Genomic DNA, 18,427 nt, shown 5'->3' with positions numbered 1-18,427 from the left:
CCGCCGTCCGCGCTTTTACGGCGGCGGCGGTTATAAATTTAGTCCCCGGCTTTTTGGGCCTAGGACGCCGGCAGCTCCGTTTCGTTCCCGCCCCCACCCTGTCATTCAGGGTAGGGGAGAGACGCTGTTCGCTAGCAGCGACGAGGGCTGGAGCCTGATTTACATGCTCCAGCCCTCTCACTTGGCACAGAGGGAAGCAGGCTTCCCGCTCTTGGCCAGGAACGCCCAGGGCCCGCCCCCCTTCCTCTCTAGAGACGCCGGCAGCCATTACATGCAGTCTGGCTGGAGGAAGGACGCAAGGCTCTGGGAGACCTGGACTAGGGGCTATCTGGCGACCACACACCCGCTTTTTAAGCGGGCGGTAAGCGATTTTTCTGTGCTGGTCCCTCTAGTGCCTCACGGTGTATCGGTGTACTGGGTACAGATATATAGATATTGTATTTCTTGCACTGTGAGGTGCGCTTCTGGCTGCATATCCCAGATCGCTCTGTGGAAGCAGCAACATGTCATCCTCAAAACGCAAGGCGGCCAAGGCAAAAAGGGCTGTGTATACTGCGTGTGCTGCATGTGGGGCTAATCTACCAGCAGGCTCCGATGACCCCCATTGTGTGCAATGCTCCGACCCGGTGCTGCTTCGCCAGCCGGAGTCAGGAGAGGTAGCGACCCAGGCTGAGACGCTTGTAAGTTCTGCCCCGGTGACAGGCACGGACTTTGCAGTTTTTGCAGATAATATGTCTGTATCTATGGCAAAAATCCTTGAAACCTTGCAATCTATGCATGGGGCTCAGTCTCTGGGCACGGAGAGGCCTCTGTCCTCAGGTCCCCCTTACTTGGAATGTATCCAGCCCACAGGGGGGTCCCCGGCTTCACAGGCCGAGGATTATGACTCAGATGATGGCCCCAGCCACCCTAAGCGAGCTCGCTGGGAAAGACCCTCGACGTCTTCACACTGCTCAGGGTCTCAGCGCAATCAGTCTCCCTGTGATGTGTCGGATGAGAGTGATCAGGAATCCACTCCTGGAACCCCTCTCAACCTGGATACCCCGGATGGGGATGCCATGGTAAACGACCTTATCTCAGCCATCAATAGGCTGTTGGATATTTCTCCCCCAGCCCCTTCAGCAGAAGAGGCGGCTGCGGAGCAGGAAAAGTTTCGTTTCCTTTATCCCAAGCGTAAATTGAGTGCTTTGTTAGATCACTCTGACTTCAGAGAATCAATCCAGAAGCACGACGCTCACCCAGAAAGGCGTTTCTCTAAACGATCTAAAGATACGCGTTTCCCTTTCCCCCCTGAGGTGGTCAAGCGCTGGACACAGTGTCCAAAGGTAGACCCCCCGATTTCCAAACTTGCAGCTAGATCCATAGTTGCAGTGGAGGATGGCGCTTCACTTAAAGATGCCAATGACAGACAGATGGACCTTTGGTTAAAATCTGTCTATGAAGCTATCGGCGCGTCGTTTGCTCCGGCATTCGCAGCCGTATGGGCACTCCAGGCTATTTCAGCTGGCTTAGCAAAAGTGGATGCTATCATGCATCCAGCAGTGCCGCAAGTGGCGCACCTTACCACGCAGATGTCGGCGTTTGCGTCTTACGCTATCAATGCGGTCCTTGAATCTACCAGTCGCACCTCAATGGCGTCCGCCAATTCGGTAGTTTTGCGCAGAGCCTTGTGGTTAAAGGACTGGAAAGCAGATGCTGGTTCCAAAAAATGTTTAACCAGTTTGCCTTTGTCTAGAGATAGACTGTTTGGCGAGCCATTGGCTGACATCATTAAGCAGTCCAAGGGTAAAGACTCCTCTTTACCACAACCCAGAACATCCAAACCTCAGCAGAAAAAGTGGCAGCAGAGGTTTCAGTCCTTTCGAGGTTCGGGCAAGACACCGTTTACCTCGTCCAAAGGGACTCAGAGGTCGCAAAGAAACTCAGATTCGTGGCGGACTCACACACGCCCCAAGAAAGCAAATGGAGGTACCGCTTCCAAAGCGGCTACCTCATGACTTCCAGCCCCCCCCCTCCGCATCGCCGGTCGGGGGCAGGCTCTCCCGCTTTTCCGGCATTTGGATGTCACAGGTCAAAGACCGGTGGGTGACGGACATTTTGTCTCGCGGGTACAGAATCGAGTTCAATTCTCGTCCTCCAGCTCGGTTCTACAGAACCTCCCCACGTCCAGACCGAGCAGATGCTCTGCTGCAGGCGGTGGATTCCCTAAGAGCGGAAGGAGTGATTATCCCAGTCCCTCCTCAGGAACAAGGGCAAGGATTTTACTCCAATCTCTTTGTGGTTCCAAAAAAGGACGGCTCGTTCCGTCCTGTTCTGGACCTAAAACGGCTCAACAAACATGTGCACGCCAGGAGGTTCCGGATGGAAACCCTCCGCTCTGTCATTGCCTCAATGTCCAGAGGAGACTTCCTTGCCTCAATAGACATCAAAGATGCTTATCTCCACGTGCCAATTGCTACAGAACATCAACGTTTTCTACGTTTTGTGATAGGAGACGACCATTTTCAGTTCGTAGCTCTTCCATTTGGTCTGGCGACAGCCCCACGGGTCTTCACCAAGGTCATGGCGGCGGTGGTAGCAGTCTTGCACTCTCAGGGACACTCGGTGATCCCTTACCTAGACGACTTATTGGTCAAAGCTCCCTCTCAGGAGGCATGTCAGCACAGCCTGAATGCTACGCTGGAGACTCTACAGTCTTTCGGATGGATCATCAACTTTCCGAAGTCGATCCTATTACCGACTCAGTCACTAACGTATCTTGGCATGGAGTTTCATACTCTAGCAGCGATAGTGAAGCTTCCGCTGGACAAGCAGCGGTCACTACAGACAGGGGTGCAATCTCTTCTGCAGGGCCAGTTGCATCCCTTGCGGCGCCTCATGCATTTCCTAGGGAAGATGGTGGCAGCCATGGAAGCAGTTCCCTTTGCGCAGTTTCATCTGCGCCCACTTCAATGGGACATTCTCCGCCAATGGGACGGGAAGTCAACGTCCCTGGACAGGAAAGTCTCGCTTTCCCAGACGGCCAAAGACTCTCTACAATGGTGGCTCCTTCCCACCTCATTGTCTCAGGGAAGATCCTTCCTGCCCCCATCCTGGGCAGTAGTCACGACAGATGCGAGTCTGTCAGGGTGGGGAGCAGTATTTCTCCACCACAGGGCTCAGGGGACGTGGACTCCGCAGGAGTCCACCCTTCAGATCAATGTTCTGGAGATCAGAGCAGTGTATCTTGCTCTACTGGCCTTCCAACAGTGGCTGGAAGGAAAGCAGATCCGAATCCAATCGGACAACTCCACAGCGGTGGCATACATCAACCACCAAGGAGGGACGCGCAGTCGGCAAGCCTTCCAAGAAGTCCGGCGCATTCTAATGTGGGTGGAGGACAGAGCATCCACCATATCCGCGGTTCACATTCCAGGCGTAGAAAACTGGGAAGCAGACTTCCTCAGTCGCCAGGGCATGGACGCAGGGGAATGGTCCCTTCACCCGGACGTGTTTCAGGAAATCTGTCGCCGCTGGGGAGTGCCGGACGTCGACCTAATGGCATCCCGGCACAACAACAAGGTCCCGGCATTCATGGCGAGGTCGCGCGATCAAAGAGCTCTGGCGGCAGACGCCTTGGTTCAAGATTGGTCGCAGTTTCAGCTCCCATACGTGTTTCCGCCTCTGGCGCTCTTGCCCAGAGTGCTACGCAAGATCAGATCCGAGTGCAGCCGCGTCATACTCGTCGCTCCAGACTGGCCGAGGAGGTCGTGGTATCCGGATCTGTGGCATCTCACGATCGGTCGACCGTGGTCACTGCCAGACCGACCAGACTTACTGTCCCAAGGGCCGTTTTTCCATCAGAATTCTGCGGCCCTGAACCTGACTGTGTGGCCATTGAGTCCTGGATCCTAGCATCTGCTGGATTATCTCAGGGAGTCGTTGCCACAATGAGACAAGCTAGAAAGTCGAATTCGGCTAAGATCTACCACAGAACGTGGAAGATTTTCTTGTCCTGGTGCTCTGCTCAGGGAGTGTCTCCCTGGCCATTTGCATTGCCCAAGTTTCTTTCCTTTCTGCAATCGGGGTTAGAAAAGGGCTTGTCGCTCAGCTCCCTTAAAGGGCAAGTTTCGGCTCTATCCGTGTTTTTTCAGAAGCGTCTAGCACGTCTTCCTAAGGTGCGCACGTTCCTGCAGGGGGTCTGTCATATTGTGCCCCCGTACAAGCGACCGTTAGATCCATGGGATCTGAACAGGGTACTAGTTGCTCTCCAGAAGCCGCCCTTCGAGCCTCTGAAGGAAGTTTCCTTTTCTCGGCTGTCGCAGAAAGTGGCGTTTCTTGTTGCGATCACATCGCTTCGGCGAGTGTCTGAGCTGGCAGCTCTGTCATCTAAGGCTCCCTTCCTGGTGTTCCACCAGGACAAGGTTGTGCTGCGCCCCATTCCGGAGTTTCTTCCTAAGGTCGTATCCTCTTTTCATCTTAATCAGGATATTTCCTTGCCTTCTTTTTACCCTCATCCGGTTCACCGGTATGAAAAGGCCTTACGTTTGCTAGATCTGGTGAGAGCACTCAGAATCTACATTTCCCGCACGGCGCCCATACGCCGTGCCGATGCACTTTTCGTCCTTGTCGCTGGTCCGCGCAAGGGGTCGCAGGCTTCTAAAGCCACCCTGGCTCGATGGATCAAAGAACCAATTCTAGAGGCCTACCGTTCTGCGGGGCTTCCGGTTCCTTCAGGGCTAAAAGCCCACTCCACCAGAGCCGTGGGTGCGTCCTGGGCATTACGCCACCAGGCTTCGGCTCAACAGGTGTGCCAGGCAGCTACCTGGTCCAGTCTGCACACTTTCACCAAGCATTATCAGGTGCATACCTATGCTTCGGCGGATGCCAGCTTAGGTAGAAGAGTCCTGCAGGCGGCAGTGACACCCCCGTAGGGGAGGGCTGTTTTGCAGCTCTAACATGAGGTATTTATTTACCCACCCAGGGACAGCTTTTGGACGTCCCAATCGTCTGGGTCTCCCAATAGAGCGCTGAAGAAGAAGGGAATTTTGTTACTTACCGTAAATTCCTTTTCTTCTAGCTCTTATTGGGAGACCCAGCACCCGCCCTGTTGTCCTTCGGGATGTTTTTTTGTTGTTTGCGGGTACACATGTTGTTCATGTTGAACGGTTTTTCAGTTCTCCGATGTTATTCGGAGTTAATTTGTTTAAACCAGTTATTGGCTTCCTCCTTCTTGCTTTGGCACTAAAACTGGAGAGCCCGTGATACCACGGGGGGGTATAGCCAGAGGGGGAGGGGCCTTGCACTTTTAATGTAGTGCTTTGTGTGGCCTCCAGAGGGCAGTAGCTATACCCCAATCGTCTGGGTCTCCCAATAAGAGCTAGAAGAAAAGGAATTTACGGTAAGTAACAAAATTCCCTTCGTTTCTTATATTTGATACAAGTAATAAAGATATTCTTGTGAATATCTCTCTGCCCCACACAATGGTAAACGCCCTAAAACCAAGTTTTCCCTTTAAATGGCCATCCCATGGTAGCATTGAATACCTGGGCATAAAGATTCCCTCCGATCTGACTAGGCTCTTTCAATTAAACTATCAAACCTTTCTGTCAAGACTCGAGGGAGACCTAGCCTCATGGCAAAAAGGCACTCTTTCGTGGTTTGGCAGGATTGGCGCTCTCAGGATGACCGCCCTGCCGCGATTATTGTACCTGGTCCAGACGGTCCCGGTATATATCCCGGCAGCATATTGGGCCAAGATACAACGCATATTTAATCAATTTGTCTGGTCCAAAAAACGCGCTCGCTTGAGATGCAGCGTTTTAACCAGGACCAAGAACGCGGGGGGAACAGGTCTGCCCGATTGTAGGCGATATTATATGGCAGCCGCTCATGCCAGGGTCTTGGACCTTTTGCACTGCTCTAAGTCTAAGCTCTGGGTTTGCCTGGCACAGGATCTGTGCCCTTTATCGACATCGACCTTGCCGTGGACCTGGCCCCTCCTCATCAAACATAAAATTGAGATGTCCTATAGTACCAAACAAACACTACGAACGATACACTCTATATCATCACGCAACCTCATGATCCAGCCTAGGGGACCCCTCATGCCACTAACTGACAACCCGGAGTTTCTACCGGGAGCATCGTCCAACAACTTTCTAGGTTGCACGAAACTAAACCCCCTGAGATTAAACCAGGTAGTTTCGGGGGGGTCCCTCCTTCCACTCCGGGAGATTGTAGAGAACCGCAATTTCAAATTGCGGTTCCACTTTGAATATGCCCAGCTTAAGCACTTCATAACCTCCCAGGACAGTGACATAGCCCACCACCTGCCCCAAACGCCTTTTGAAAACCTTTGTAGTGGGCCCTCTGGTGCACGCCATGCAATCTCAAAGGTGTACAAATGTATGACGAACGCGGCGGAGACGTCTTCCCCCCGATTCTGTGCGGCATGGGAAGAGGAGCTCGGCCAGACTTTCCCTGAGAATCAGTGGAAACGTTGTTTCCGTTTGACCCACAGGTCCGTGGTGGCCACCAGGATGCAAGAAACCAGCTATAAAATACTGTCTAGATGGTATAGGGTCCCAGCATCTCTTCATGCATGGTATCCTGACGTCCCTGACACGTGTTGGCGATGTGGAGCGCAGGGGGGCACTATGTCGCATATCTGGTGGTACTGCCCGAGCTTGTCGGCCTTTTGGAAAAAAATACTGGCGGCCATTCATGAGGTCACCGGGGTTGTGGTTCCGAGTCGCCCAGAGGCGGTATTATTGTACATCTTTAATGTATCCGAAAAGGTCTATAAAAATTCTATCCTGGGCCATCTTCTCCAGGCAGCTAAGACAGTGATCCCACGACGATGGAAGGACTCTGCTCCCCCTTCGTTGGAAGAATGGGTCATGGAGGTAAATGTGATTCACCGTATGGAGGTGGTGATGGCTCAGTCACGCGGGCAGTCGGTGGTGACAGCCACCAAATGGCTTCAGTGGGAATCTTTTCTGTCTAGTAAAAAATTCTTGGATCTGTGTGACTCCTGAGGAGCAGGAACCCCCGGCTCCCTCCCTTCTTCAGATGACATACACCATTTTTTCGAATGGTCTTGGTCCGGCGGACAGTGTATCAGCCCCGGTCACCGCGCTCTACTTTCTATTTTTCCTCCTTTCTCTCTGACTTACGCTATCTTTCCTACATACTATGACTGCTACTCTCCTCTGTCTTTCCTCTCTGTGTTACTGGTTTCTATGGTTTCTACGGTTTAAAATGAGGACCTATGTGTCACCACAATGACTTATAATTCATTATGACTCCTATGACAGTTTAACATTGTTCAGATGTTTGATGAAACCTGTCTATCATTACATGGTCCCATGCTCTTTATTGTATGCTTATGAAAACTCAATAAAAATTTAAATTGGAAAAAAAAAAAAAGATATTCTTGTATTCATGGCTAAACATTGGATGAAGACATTACTCGGGGCTATTACCGAAACGTATATGTCCATACCTTTCCCTATTTGTTTTGTGTGGCGCCATCTGCTAGCTAATTGTTGTTCACCAATTATATTTTAATTGCCATTTTTAAATGTACTATTCTCTTTCTACTGTTTACCCCAAAACAGGGCCGTATGTATCAGTAGACATTGGAGGTCCGGTGCCCAGGGCGGCAGATCACAAAGGGCGGCGCCAGGGTTGAGATTTAAAAAAAAAAATTTTTTTTTTTGGGAAAATCTTCCCTCCTTAGACTCCATACGAACACCGGAGTGTTTGGGGGGCAAGAGTGGGTGTCCCTGTATTCATTTGTATTTGTGCCTATAAGATGCTGATGACATTTTGTTTGAGTATCCCAGCATGCACAGGGATTCTCAAACAAAGAATCCTGCAAAAATAGCAGTTAGCCTAGTTATGGAAAGATGGGGAATTATTAATGCAAGTTTATTCTAAAATGGTTTAGATGTTGACACTAAATACTGTAGATAGGGATAGAGAATGAAAATGACTTAGCATTTGGACCACCTTTTTAAGCTACTCTTTAAATGTTTACTAGTGCTGCTGCCTGCCGCTAATCAGTGCTGTAGTTCATGTATGGTCCATAGTTTGATGATGGCTCGTAACAACAATTTCAGTCATCACCTTACCATTGTTAAGAAGTTTCATTCAATTCAAGTTTATATAATAGTGGCTAACCTGACATTGAAAGTGATTGCTGTATTAACCTTGGTGATGTATTCATGTACTGACATTGGTTCTGGTGCTGTGTTTCTGTACTGATGGTTGTTCTTGTGATGTCATGTACTGATGATGGATTTGGTAAAGTACTCTTGTACTGATTGTGGTTGTGATAATTTATTTATGCGCTGATAATGGTAATGTAGTTGTGTACTGACTGTGGTTCTGGTGATTTATCAGTGTAGATGTTTTAATATTTAATTTCTTTGTCGCTCCATTGGGAGACCCAGACAATTGGGTGTATAGGCTATGCCTCCGGAGGCCGCACAAAGTATTACACTAAAAGTGTAAAGCCCCTCCCCTTCTGCCTATACACCCCCCGTGCTCCCACGGGCTCCTCAGTTTTTTTGCTTTGTGCGAAGGAGGCAGACATGCACAGCACAGCTCCACAGATTAGTCAGCAGCAGCTGCTGACTATGTCGGATGGAAGAAAAGTGGGCCCATATAGGGCCCCCAGCATGCTCCCTTCTCACCCCACTCTTGTCGGCGGTGTTGTTAAGGTTGAGGTATCCATTGCGGGTACGGAGGCTGGAGCCCACATGCTGTTTTCCTTCCCCATCCCCCTCAGGGCTCTGGGTGAAGTGGGATCCTATCGGTCTCCAGGCACTGAGACCGGGCTCCATCCACAACTCCTGGGAGCCTGCTGGATAGGAGCTGAGTATCGTTCAGGGACATGGCCCTGCTACTTGGAGGTACTCTGTGTCCCTGTGGGGACCGCGCACAGCAACACTCCAGCTTTGCTGGGTGTGCTAGTGCACCGGGGACCGCGGCGCTGACCGGGTTAATGTGCCATTACACACTCAGCGTCGCTGAGTGTGTTTATGTAGGGGGACTACCGCACTACCGCCGCCGCCATGTTTTAACACTGCGGCGCGGCTGTGACTTGTAGTGCGCCGGGGACTTCCGCGCGGCCGCGCTTTTATGGCAGCCGCGCTTATTACTTGAGTCCCCGGCTTGTACGGCCTAGTGTTTCCTCCTCCCGCCCACAGCCCTGACAGGCAGGGGTAGGGCGGGACGCTGTACAGACGTGCAGCAGTGAGGGCTGGAGCATGCTTTGCATACTCCACCCCCCTCACTGTGCACTGTGGGGCACCAGTTCCCGCACTTTCTGGGTCACGCCCACGGCTCCCTCCTCTCCTCAGGACGCCGGCAGCCATTCCTGTCAGCTCCTCGGACGCTGCAGAGGGGGACAAATTCTGGGAGACCCAGGCAGGGATTATGGTGGCCTCACAACCGTTTTAATCGGGTGGTAAGCAGCACCTGTGGTGCTAGCCCCATTGTGCAGAAGTGTAATATGTTTATGATATTTTACACTGTATAGTGCACAGTTGCTTTCTGGCTATATTCCCTATTGTGTTACTCAGGGAAGACAATAGCATGGCGCCCACAAAAGGCAGGGGTGCCAAAACACAGGCTTACTATGCTGCCTGCGCCGCATGTACGACGCCGCTACCGGCAGGTTCCACTGACCCTCACTGTGTGCACTGCTCGGCCCCTGTGACACTTACTCAGCCGGAGCCTCTGCTAGGGGGGGCCCAGGGGGAGCCACCTGCTAACACTGTCCAGGTGACAGGGACGGAGTTTGCAGTCTTTAAGGATAAACTCTCTGAGACTATGGCTAAGATACTAGAAGCCTTGCAGTCCAGACCGGTATCTCAGCACAGGGACTCTGTTGAATCATTGTTCCCTGGCCCCCCTCAGTTGGACCAACAATGTCCTCCCGGGGTATCTCATGGATCCCAAGCTGAGGGTTCTGACACAGACCCCAGCCCCAGACCGACTAAGCGAGCTCGCTTGACAATTTCCTTGACATCCTCATATTGTTCAGGGTCTCAGAGGGGGGAATCTCTGGTTGATGATGCGGAGACAGCTGATCAGGATTCTGATCCTGAGGCCGCTCTCAATCTTGATACTCCGGACGGGGACGCCATAGTGAACGACCTTATTGCGTCCATCAATCGTATGTTGGATATTTCTCCCTCAGCTCCTCCGGTGGAGGAGTCAGCTTCTCAGCAGGAGAAATTCCGTTTCAGGTTTCCCAAGCGTACACCGAGTATGTTTCTGGACCACTCTGATTTCAGAGAGGCAGTCCAGAAACACCGAGCTTGTCCAGATAAGCGTTTTTCTAAGCGCCTTAAGGATACACGTTATCCCTTTCCCCCTGACGTGGTCAAGGACTGGGCTCAGTGTCCCAAAGTGGATCCTCCAATCTCCAGACTGGCAGCTAGATCCATACTTGCAGTGGAAGAGGGGGCTTCACTCAAAGATGCCACTGACAGGCAGATGGAGCTCTGGTTGAAATCCATCTATGAAGCTATCGGCGCTTCTTTTGCCCCAGCATTCGCAGCCGTATGGGCGCTACAAGCTATCTCAGCAGGTCAAGCGCAAATTGACGCAGCCACACACACTTTCGCGCCGCAGGTGGCGTCCATAACCGCTCAGACGTCAGCAATGGCGTCTTACGCTATTAATGCTGTCCTGGACTCTGCGAGCCGTACGGCGGTTGCATCCGCCAATTCGGTGGTACTCCGCAGGGCCTTGTGGCTACGGGAATGGAAGGCAGATTCTGCTTCCAAAAAGCGCTTAACTAGTTTGCCAATTTCTGGCGACCGATTGTTTGGCGAGCGTTTGGATGAAATCATCAAACAATCCAAGGGAAAGGATACATCCTTACCCCAGCCCAAACCGAACATACCCCAACAGAGGAGGGGGCAGTCGAGGTTTCGGTCCTTTCGGGGCGCGGGCAGGTCCCAATTCTCCTCGTCCAAAAGGCCTCAGAAAGATCAAAGGAACTCTGATTCATGGCGGTCTAAGTCACGTCCAAAAAAGACCACAGGAGGTGCCGCTACCAAAGCGGCTTCCTCATGACTTTCGGCCTCCACAATCTGCATCCTCGGTCGGTGGCAGGCTCTCCCGCTTTTGCGACACCTGGCTGCCACGGGTAAAAGACCGCTGGGTGAGAGGCATTCTGTCTCACGGTTACAAGATAGTTCACCTCTCGTCCCCCGACTCGATTCTTCAGGTCATCCCCGCCTCCCGAGCGAGCCGAGGCTCTTCTGCAGGCGCTGGGCACTCTGAAGGCAGAAGGACTGGTGGTCCCTGTTCCTCTTTAGCAACAGGGTCACGGTTGTTACTCCAACCTGTTTGTGGTCCCAAAGAAGGACTGGTCTTTCCGTCCTGTTTTGGACCTGAAACTTCTCAACAAACACGTAAAGACCAGGCGGTTCCGGATGGAATCCCTCCGCTCCGTCATCGCCTCAATGTCCCAAGGAGATTTCCTTGCATCGATCGATATCAAAGATGCTTATCTCCACGTACCGATTGCTCCAGAGCACTAGAGCTTCTTGCGCTTCGCCATAGGAAACGAACACCTACAGTTCGTGGCACTGCCGTTCGGCCTGGCAACAGCCCCACGGGTTTTCACCAAGGTTATGGCTACTGTAGTAGCGGTCCTCCACTCTCAGGGTCACTCGGTGATCCCTTACTTGGACGATCTCCTGATCAAGGCACCCTCTCAAGAGGCATGCCAACACAGCCTCGACGCTACTCTGGAGACCCTCCAGAGTTTCGGGTGGATCATCAATTTTCCAAAGTCAAATCTGACACCGGCCCAATCGCTGACATATCTTGGCATGGAGTTTCATACCCTCTCAGCGATAGTGAAGCTTCCGCTGATCAAGCAGCAGTCGCTACAGAAGGGGTACAATCTCTCCTTCAAGGTCAGGCACACCCCTTGAGACGCCTCATGCACTTCCTGGGGAAGATGGTGGCAGCAATGGAGGCAGTCCCTTTCGCGCAGTTTCACCTGCGTCCTCTTCAATGGGACATCCTTCGCAAATGGGACAGGAAGCCGACGTCCCTCGACAGGACCGTCTCCCTCTCTCAGGCGACCAAAGCTTCCCTTCGGTGGTGGCTTCTTCCCACTTCATTATCGAAGGGGAAATCCTTCCTACCCCCATCCTGGGAGGTGGTCACGACGGACGCGAGTCTGTCAGGGTGGGGAGCGGTTTTTCTCCACCACAGGGCTCAGGGTACGTGGACCCGGCAAGAGTCCTCACTTCAGATCAATGTTCTGGAAATACGGGCAGTGTACCTTGCCCTGAAAGCGTTCCAGCAGTGGCTGGAAGGCAAGCAGATCAGAATTCAGTCGGACAATTCTACAGCGGTGGCATACATCAACCACCAAGGCGGCACACGCAGTCGGCAAGCCTTCCAGGAAGTCCGGCGGATTTTGATGTGGGTGGAAGACACGGCCTCCACCATCTCTGCAGTTCACATTCCAGGCGTGGAAAACTGGGAAGCAGATTATCTCAGTCGCCAGGGCATGGACGCAGGGGAATGGTCCCTTCACCCGGACGTGTTTCAGGAGATCTGTTGCCGCTGGGGGGTGCCGGACGTCGACCTCATGGCGTCCCGGCACAACAACAAGATACCGACGTTCATGGCACGGTCTCAAGATCCCAGAGCTCTGGCGGCAGACGCCTCAGTTCAGGATTGGTCGCAGTTTCAGCTCCCTTATGTGTTTCCTCCGCTGGCACTGTTGCCCAGAGTGTTACGCAAGATCAGGGCCGACTGCCGCCGCGTCATCCTCGTCGCTCCAGACTGGCCGAGGAGGTCGTGGTACCCGGATCTGTGGCATCTCACGGTCGGCCAACCGTGGGCACTACCAGACCGACCAGACTTGCTATCTCAAGGGCCGTTTTTCCATCTGAATTCTGCGGCCCTCAACCTGACTGTGTGGCCATTGAGTCCTGGATCCTAGCGTCTTCAGGATTATCTCAAGACGTCATTGCCACTATGAGACAGGCTAGGAAACCAACGTCCGCCAAGATCTACCACAGGACGTGGAAAATTTTCCTGTCGTGGTGCTCTGCTCAGGGTATTTCTCCCTGGCCTTTTGCCTTGCCCACTTTTCTGTCCTTCCTTCAATCTGGACTGGAAAAGGGTTTGTCGCTCGGCTCCCTTAAGGGACAAGTCTCAGCGCTCTCTGTCTTTTTTCAGAAGCGCCTAGCCAGGCTTCCACAGGTACGCACGTTCCTGCAGGGGGTTTGTCACATCGTTCCTCCTTACAAGCGGCCGTTAGAACCCTGGGATCTGAACAGGGTGCTGGTGGCTCTTCAGAAACCACCATTCGAGCCAATGAGAGATATTTCTCTCTCACGCCTTTCGCAGAAAGTGGTTTTTCTAGTGGCAGTCACTTCACTTCGGAGAGTGTCTGAGCTAGCAGCGCTGTCATGCAAAGCCCCCTTCCTGGTGTTTCACCAGGACAAGGTGGTTCTGCGTCCGGTTCCGGAATTTCTCCCTAAAGTGGTATCCCCCTTTCATCTCAATCAGGATATCTCCTTACCTTCTTTTTGTCCTCATCCAGTTCACCAATGTGAAAAGGATTTGCACTTGTTAGATCTGGTGAGAGCACTCAGACTCTACATTTCTTCGGCGCTCCATTGGGAGACCCAGACGATTGGGTGTATAGCACTGCCTCCGGAGGCCACACAAAGCAATTACACTAAAAAGTGTAAGGCCCCTCCCCTTCTGGCTATACACCCCCAGTGGGATCACTGGCTCACCAGTTTTCTGCTTTGTGCGAAGGAGGTCAGACATCCATGCATAAGCTCCACTGTTTAGTCAGCAGTAGCTGCTGACTATATCGGATGGAAGAAAAGAGGGCCCATACTAGGGCCCCCAGCATGCTCCCTTCTCACCCCACTTGTGGTTTGTAAGGTTGAGGTACCTATTGCTGGTACGGAGGCTGGAGCCCACATGCTGTTTTCCTTCCCCATCCCCCTGAGGGGCTCTGAGGAAGTGGGATCTTTCCGGCCACCAAGCCCTGAGGCCGGGCTCCATCCACAGACCCATAGAACCTGCTGGATGTGGAGCGGGAGTGCCGTTCAGGGACAAGGCCCTGCAACTTTCAGGTACTCTGTGTCCCCGTATGGCAGGCCACGCACACTCCAGGCTTGCTGGGTGTGCTAGTGCGCCGGGGACTGTAGCGCTGTGCGCTGGGCTTATAGTCCCTGCAGATTACTGGGGGACTTTACGTGTGGGGACCGCCGCGCCGACCGCCCCTGGAGCGGCGGCGCAGCTGCGACTTGTAGTGCGCCGGGGACGCGCCGACCGCGCTTTTACGGCGGCGGCGCTTCTAACTTTAGTCCCCGGCTTTTGCGGCCTAGCGCCGCTTCGTTCCCGCCCCCACCCTGTCACTCAGGGACAGGGAGAGACGCTGTTCTATAGCAGCGCCGAGGGCTGGAGACTTATTTGCATTCTCCAGCCCCCTTTACTAGACACAGTGGGCGCCGGGTTCCCGCTCTTGTCTCGGGCACGCCCTCGGCCCGCCCCTCTCCTCTGGACGCCGGCAGCCATTCTGGCACGCAGAGCGGGAAAACGGAGACACTGAGCTACCAGCACAGGATTCCGGCGCCACACACCCGCTTTTGTGCGGGCGGTAAGCGGCAACTAAAGTGCTGACCCACTAATGCCGAAGTGTCCTGTTGTACTTTTGTACGGTCGCTATTCAGGATGCAGACCTAGAAACAGCAGCAAAAGATCAGGGGTGCTAAAGCACAGACTCTATATGCTGCTTGTCTTGCATGTGCTGCAGTGTCATGTGTCCTTTATGCTTGTATGCTTTACATTGCACTGTAAGGGCTATTCTTGGCTGTCTACCCGCCTAGATGGCTAGACAGCGGCAGCAAACAGCAATGGTGCTAAGGCACAAGCTTTCAATGCTGCTTGGATTGCATGTACTGCAGAGTTTATTTTCATGCTTGTACATTCACTGCATGTCGCTATTCTTGGCTAATGCTCCTTGATGACTAGACAACAGCAGCAGAAAAGCAAGGGTGCTAAGGCACAAGCTTTCAATGCTGCTTGGATTGCATGTGCTGCAGTGGTTATTTTCATGCTTGTATGCTATACATTCACTGTATGTCGCTTTTCTTGGCTAATGCTCCTGAATAACTAGACAACGGCAGCAGAAAAGCAAAGGTGCCAAGGCACAGGCTTTCTATGCTCCTTGTACTGCATGTGCTGAAGTGTTTATTGTACTTCATGCTTGTATGCTATACATTGCACTGTACGGTCGCTATTCTTGGCTAATGCTCCTAGATGGCTAGACAGCAACAGCAAAAAAAAAAAAAAAAAAAAAAAAGCATGGGTGCCAAGGCACAGGATTTCTTGCTGCTTGTACTGCATGCGACTGTTCCAGGACCCCCAGTGTGTGCAATTACTCAACGGGGTCTCTGCTACAGGTGGCCAAAAGAACCACCTGTGATCCCTGTCCAGGGACAGGGACGGAGTTGCAGTTTCCGCTGATATATTGTCTGTGGCTATGACTAACATCTTACAGACTTTGCAGTCCAGACAGACCTTGGGCAATGTTGATTCAATGCCCCTGGCCACCCTGATTTCGAAACAAATCATGGCTCCAGGAGGGTCCCATGCATCCCAGGGTGCAGGCTCTGACACGGACGACAGTCCCAGACGGCCTAAGCGAGCTCCCTAAGAACGGCCCTCGACTTCATCACAGTACTCTCTCTGTATGATGAGGCAGACGTAGCTGTTCAGGACTCTGATCCTGAGACCGCTCTCAATCCGGATACACCGGATGGTGACGCTATAGTGAATAATCTTATAGCGTCCATCAATGGAAGGTTGGGTATTTCTCCCTCAACTCCTCCAGTGGAGGGGTCAGCTTCACAGCAGAAGAAATCCCTATTTCGGTATCTCAAGCGTATATTGAGTACTTTTCTGGTCACTCTGACTCCAGAGAAGCAGTCCAGGAACATCACGCTTATCCCGATAAGCGTTTCTCCAACCGTATTGAAGATACGCGTTGTCTCTTCCCCCCTGACGTGCTCAGGCGCTCCAAGGGTGGATCCCCCAATCTCCAGGCTTGCGGCTAGATCTATAGTTGCAGTGGAAGATGGGACTTCACTTAAAGATGCCATTGACAGACAGCCCTATCGGCGGGTCGGTTGCCCCGGCATTCGCAGCCATAGAGGCACTCCAAGCTATTTCAGCTAGTATTGCACAGAGGGACGCGGTCACATGTACATCTTGGCCGCAGTAGCGTCCTTCACCTCGCAATGTCGGCATTGCGACTCAAGCTGTTTATGCTGTCCTGGACTCTACGAGCCGTACGTCAGTGGCGTCCGCCAACTCCGTGTTGTTACGCTCCTAGTGTTAAGGGATTGGAGTAGATGCTGCTTCCACAAAAGTGCTTAACCAGATTGCCTTTATCTGGTGACAGACTGTTTCGTGAGCGGTTGGATTAAATCATTCAACTGTCCAAGGGTACGGATTCTTCCTTACCCCAGCTATCAAACAAGACCCATCAGGAGAAGGGACAGTCGAGGTTTCGGTCCTTCCCAGGCTCGGGCACGTCCCAATTGCCCTCGTCCAACAGGACTCAAAAGGCTCAGAGGGGCGCAGGTTCCTGGCGGGCTCAATCACGCCCGGAGAAGGCAGCCGGAGGAACCGCTACCAAGGCGGTTTCCTCATGACTTTCAGCCCTCTCTCTCCGCGTCCGCGGTCGGTGGCAGACTCCCCCGCTTTAGCGACATTTAGCTGCCACAGGTCAATGGCCGGTGGGTGAGAGACAGTTTGTCGCAAAAACTTCCTCACCGGCCGAGCCGAGGCTCTTCTGCAGGCAGTAGGAGTCGTAATCCCGGTTCCTCCTCAGGAACAAGAGACACTTTTTACTCCGATCTGGTCGGGGTGACAAAATAGGACGACTCCTTCCGTTCCTTTCTGGACCTTAAACTGCTCAACAAGCACGTGAAAACCAGGCGGTTCCGGATGGAATCCCTCCGCTCCGTCATTGCCTCAATGTCTCAAGGAGATTTCCTAGCATCAATAGACATCAGGATGCTTATCCCCGCGTGCCGATTGCTCCAGAGCACCGGCGTTTGCTACGATTCGTTATTGAAGACGAGCATCTTCGGTTCGTAGCCCTACCCTTCGGTCTGGCGACAGCCCCACGGGTTTTCACCAAGTTCATGGCAGCAGTGGGACCGCTCCCGCACTCGCAGGGTCACCCTGTGATCCCTTACTTAGACCATCTACTTGTCAAGGCACTCTTTTAAGAGGCATGCCAACACAGCCTGAACATGGCGCTGGAGACTTCCCAGAGTTTCGGGTGGGTCCTCAACTTTTCAAAGTTAAACCCAATCGCTGGCATATCTTAGCTTGGGGTTTCACACTCCCTCAGCGATGGTGAAGCTTCCACTGGACAAACAGCGGTCACTACAGACGGGGGTGCAGTCTCTCCTTCAAGGAGACACCTCATCCAGAGGCAGTCCCTTTCACGCAGTTTCATCTGCGTCCACTTCAATAGAACATTCTTCGCTAATGGGAGGGGAAGTCGATGTCCCTACACAGGAACGTCCCCCTTTCTCAGACGATCAAGGACTCTCTTCAGAAGAGTCCACTCTTCAGATCAATTGTCTGGAGCTCTGGGCAGTGCATATGGCACTGCAAGACTTCCTGCAGTGGCTGGAAGGCAAACAGATCCGAATTCAGTCGGACAATCCACAGCGGTGGCATACATCAACCACCAAGGCGGACTACGCAGTCGGCGAGCCTCCCAGGAAGTCCGCCGGATTCTGCTAGGGGTGGAAGACAGAGCATACACCATATCCGCAGTTCACATCCCGGGCGTAGAAAACTGGGAAGCAGACTTCCTCAGTCACCAGGGCGTGGACGCAGGAGAATGGTCTCTGCACCCGGACGGGTTTCACGAATCGGCACAACAGCAAGGTCCCGGTTTTCATGACAATCAAAGAGCTCTGGCGACAGGCATCTCACAGTCGGTCAACCGTGGGCACTACCAGACCGGCCAGACTTACTGTCCCAAGGGCCGTTTTTCCATCTGAATTCTACGGCCCTGAACCTACTGTGTGGCCATTGCGTCCTAGATCCTAGTGTCCTCAGGATTATCCCACGGGGTCGTTGCCACCATGAGACAGGCTATGAAGCCCACGTCTGCTAAGATCTACCACGGAAGTGGAAGATTTTCTTTTACTGGTGCTCTGTACAAGGAGTGTCCCCCTGGCCATTGGCATTGCCTACTTTTCTTTCCTCCCTGCAATCTGGGTTGGAAAAGGGCTTGTCGCTCGGCTACCTTAAAGGGCAAGTCTCGGCGCTATTGGTGTTTTTTTCAGAAGCGTCTAGCACGACGTCCGCAGGTACGCACGTTCCTGCAGGGGGTTTGGTCATATCG

At 52.8% G+C, this 18,427-nt stretch overlaps 1 protein-coding gene across 2 annotated transcripts in view; it reads left to right on the top strand.

Moving 5' to 3' along the window:
• The window catches only part of PTPN21 (protein tyrosine phosphatase non-receptor type 21), an 88,889-nt gene that overhangs the window by 59,676 nt on the left and 10,786 nt on the right, over positions 1-18,427 (top strand). The gene's annotated exons all lie outside the window — the stretch shown is intronic.

Source organism: Anomaloglossus baeobatrachus, chromosome 12 (assembly GCF_048569485.1).
Source record: "Anomaloglossus baeobatrachus isolate aAnoBae1 chromosome 12, aAnoBae1.hap1, whole genome shotgun sequence".
Classification (NCBI taxonomy): domain Eukaryota; kingdom Metazoa; phylum Chordata; class Amphibia; order Anura; family Aromobatidae; genus Anomaloglossus; species Anomaloglossus baeobatrachus.
The sequence above is the reverse complement of the archived record's forward strand: the minus strand, read 5'-3'. Positions and strand labels throughout refer to the sequence as shown.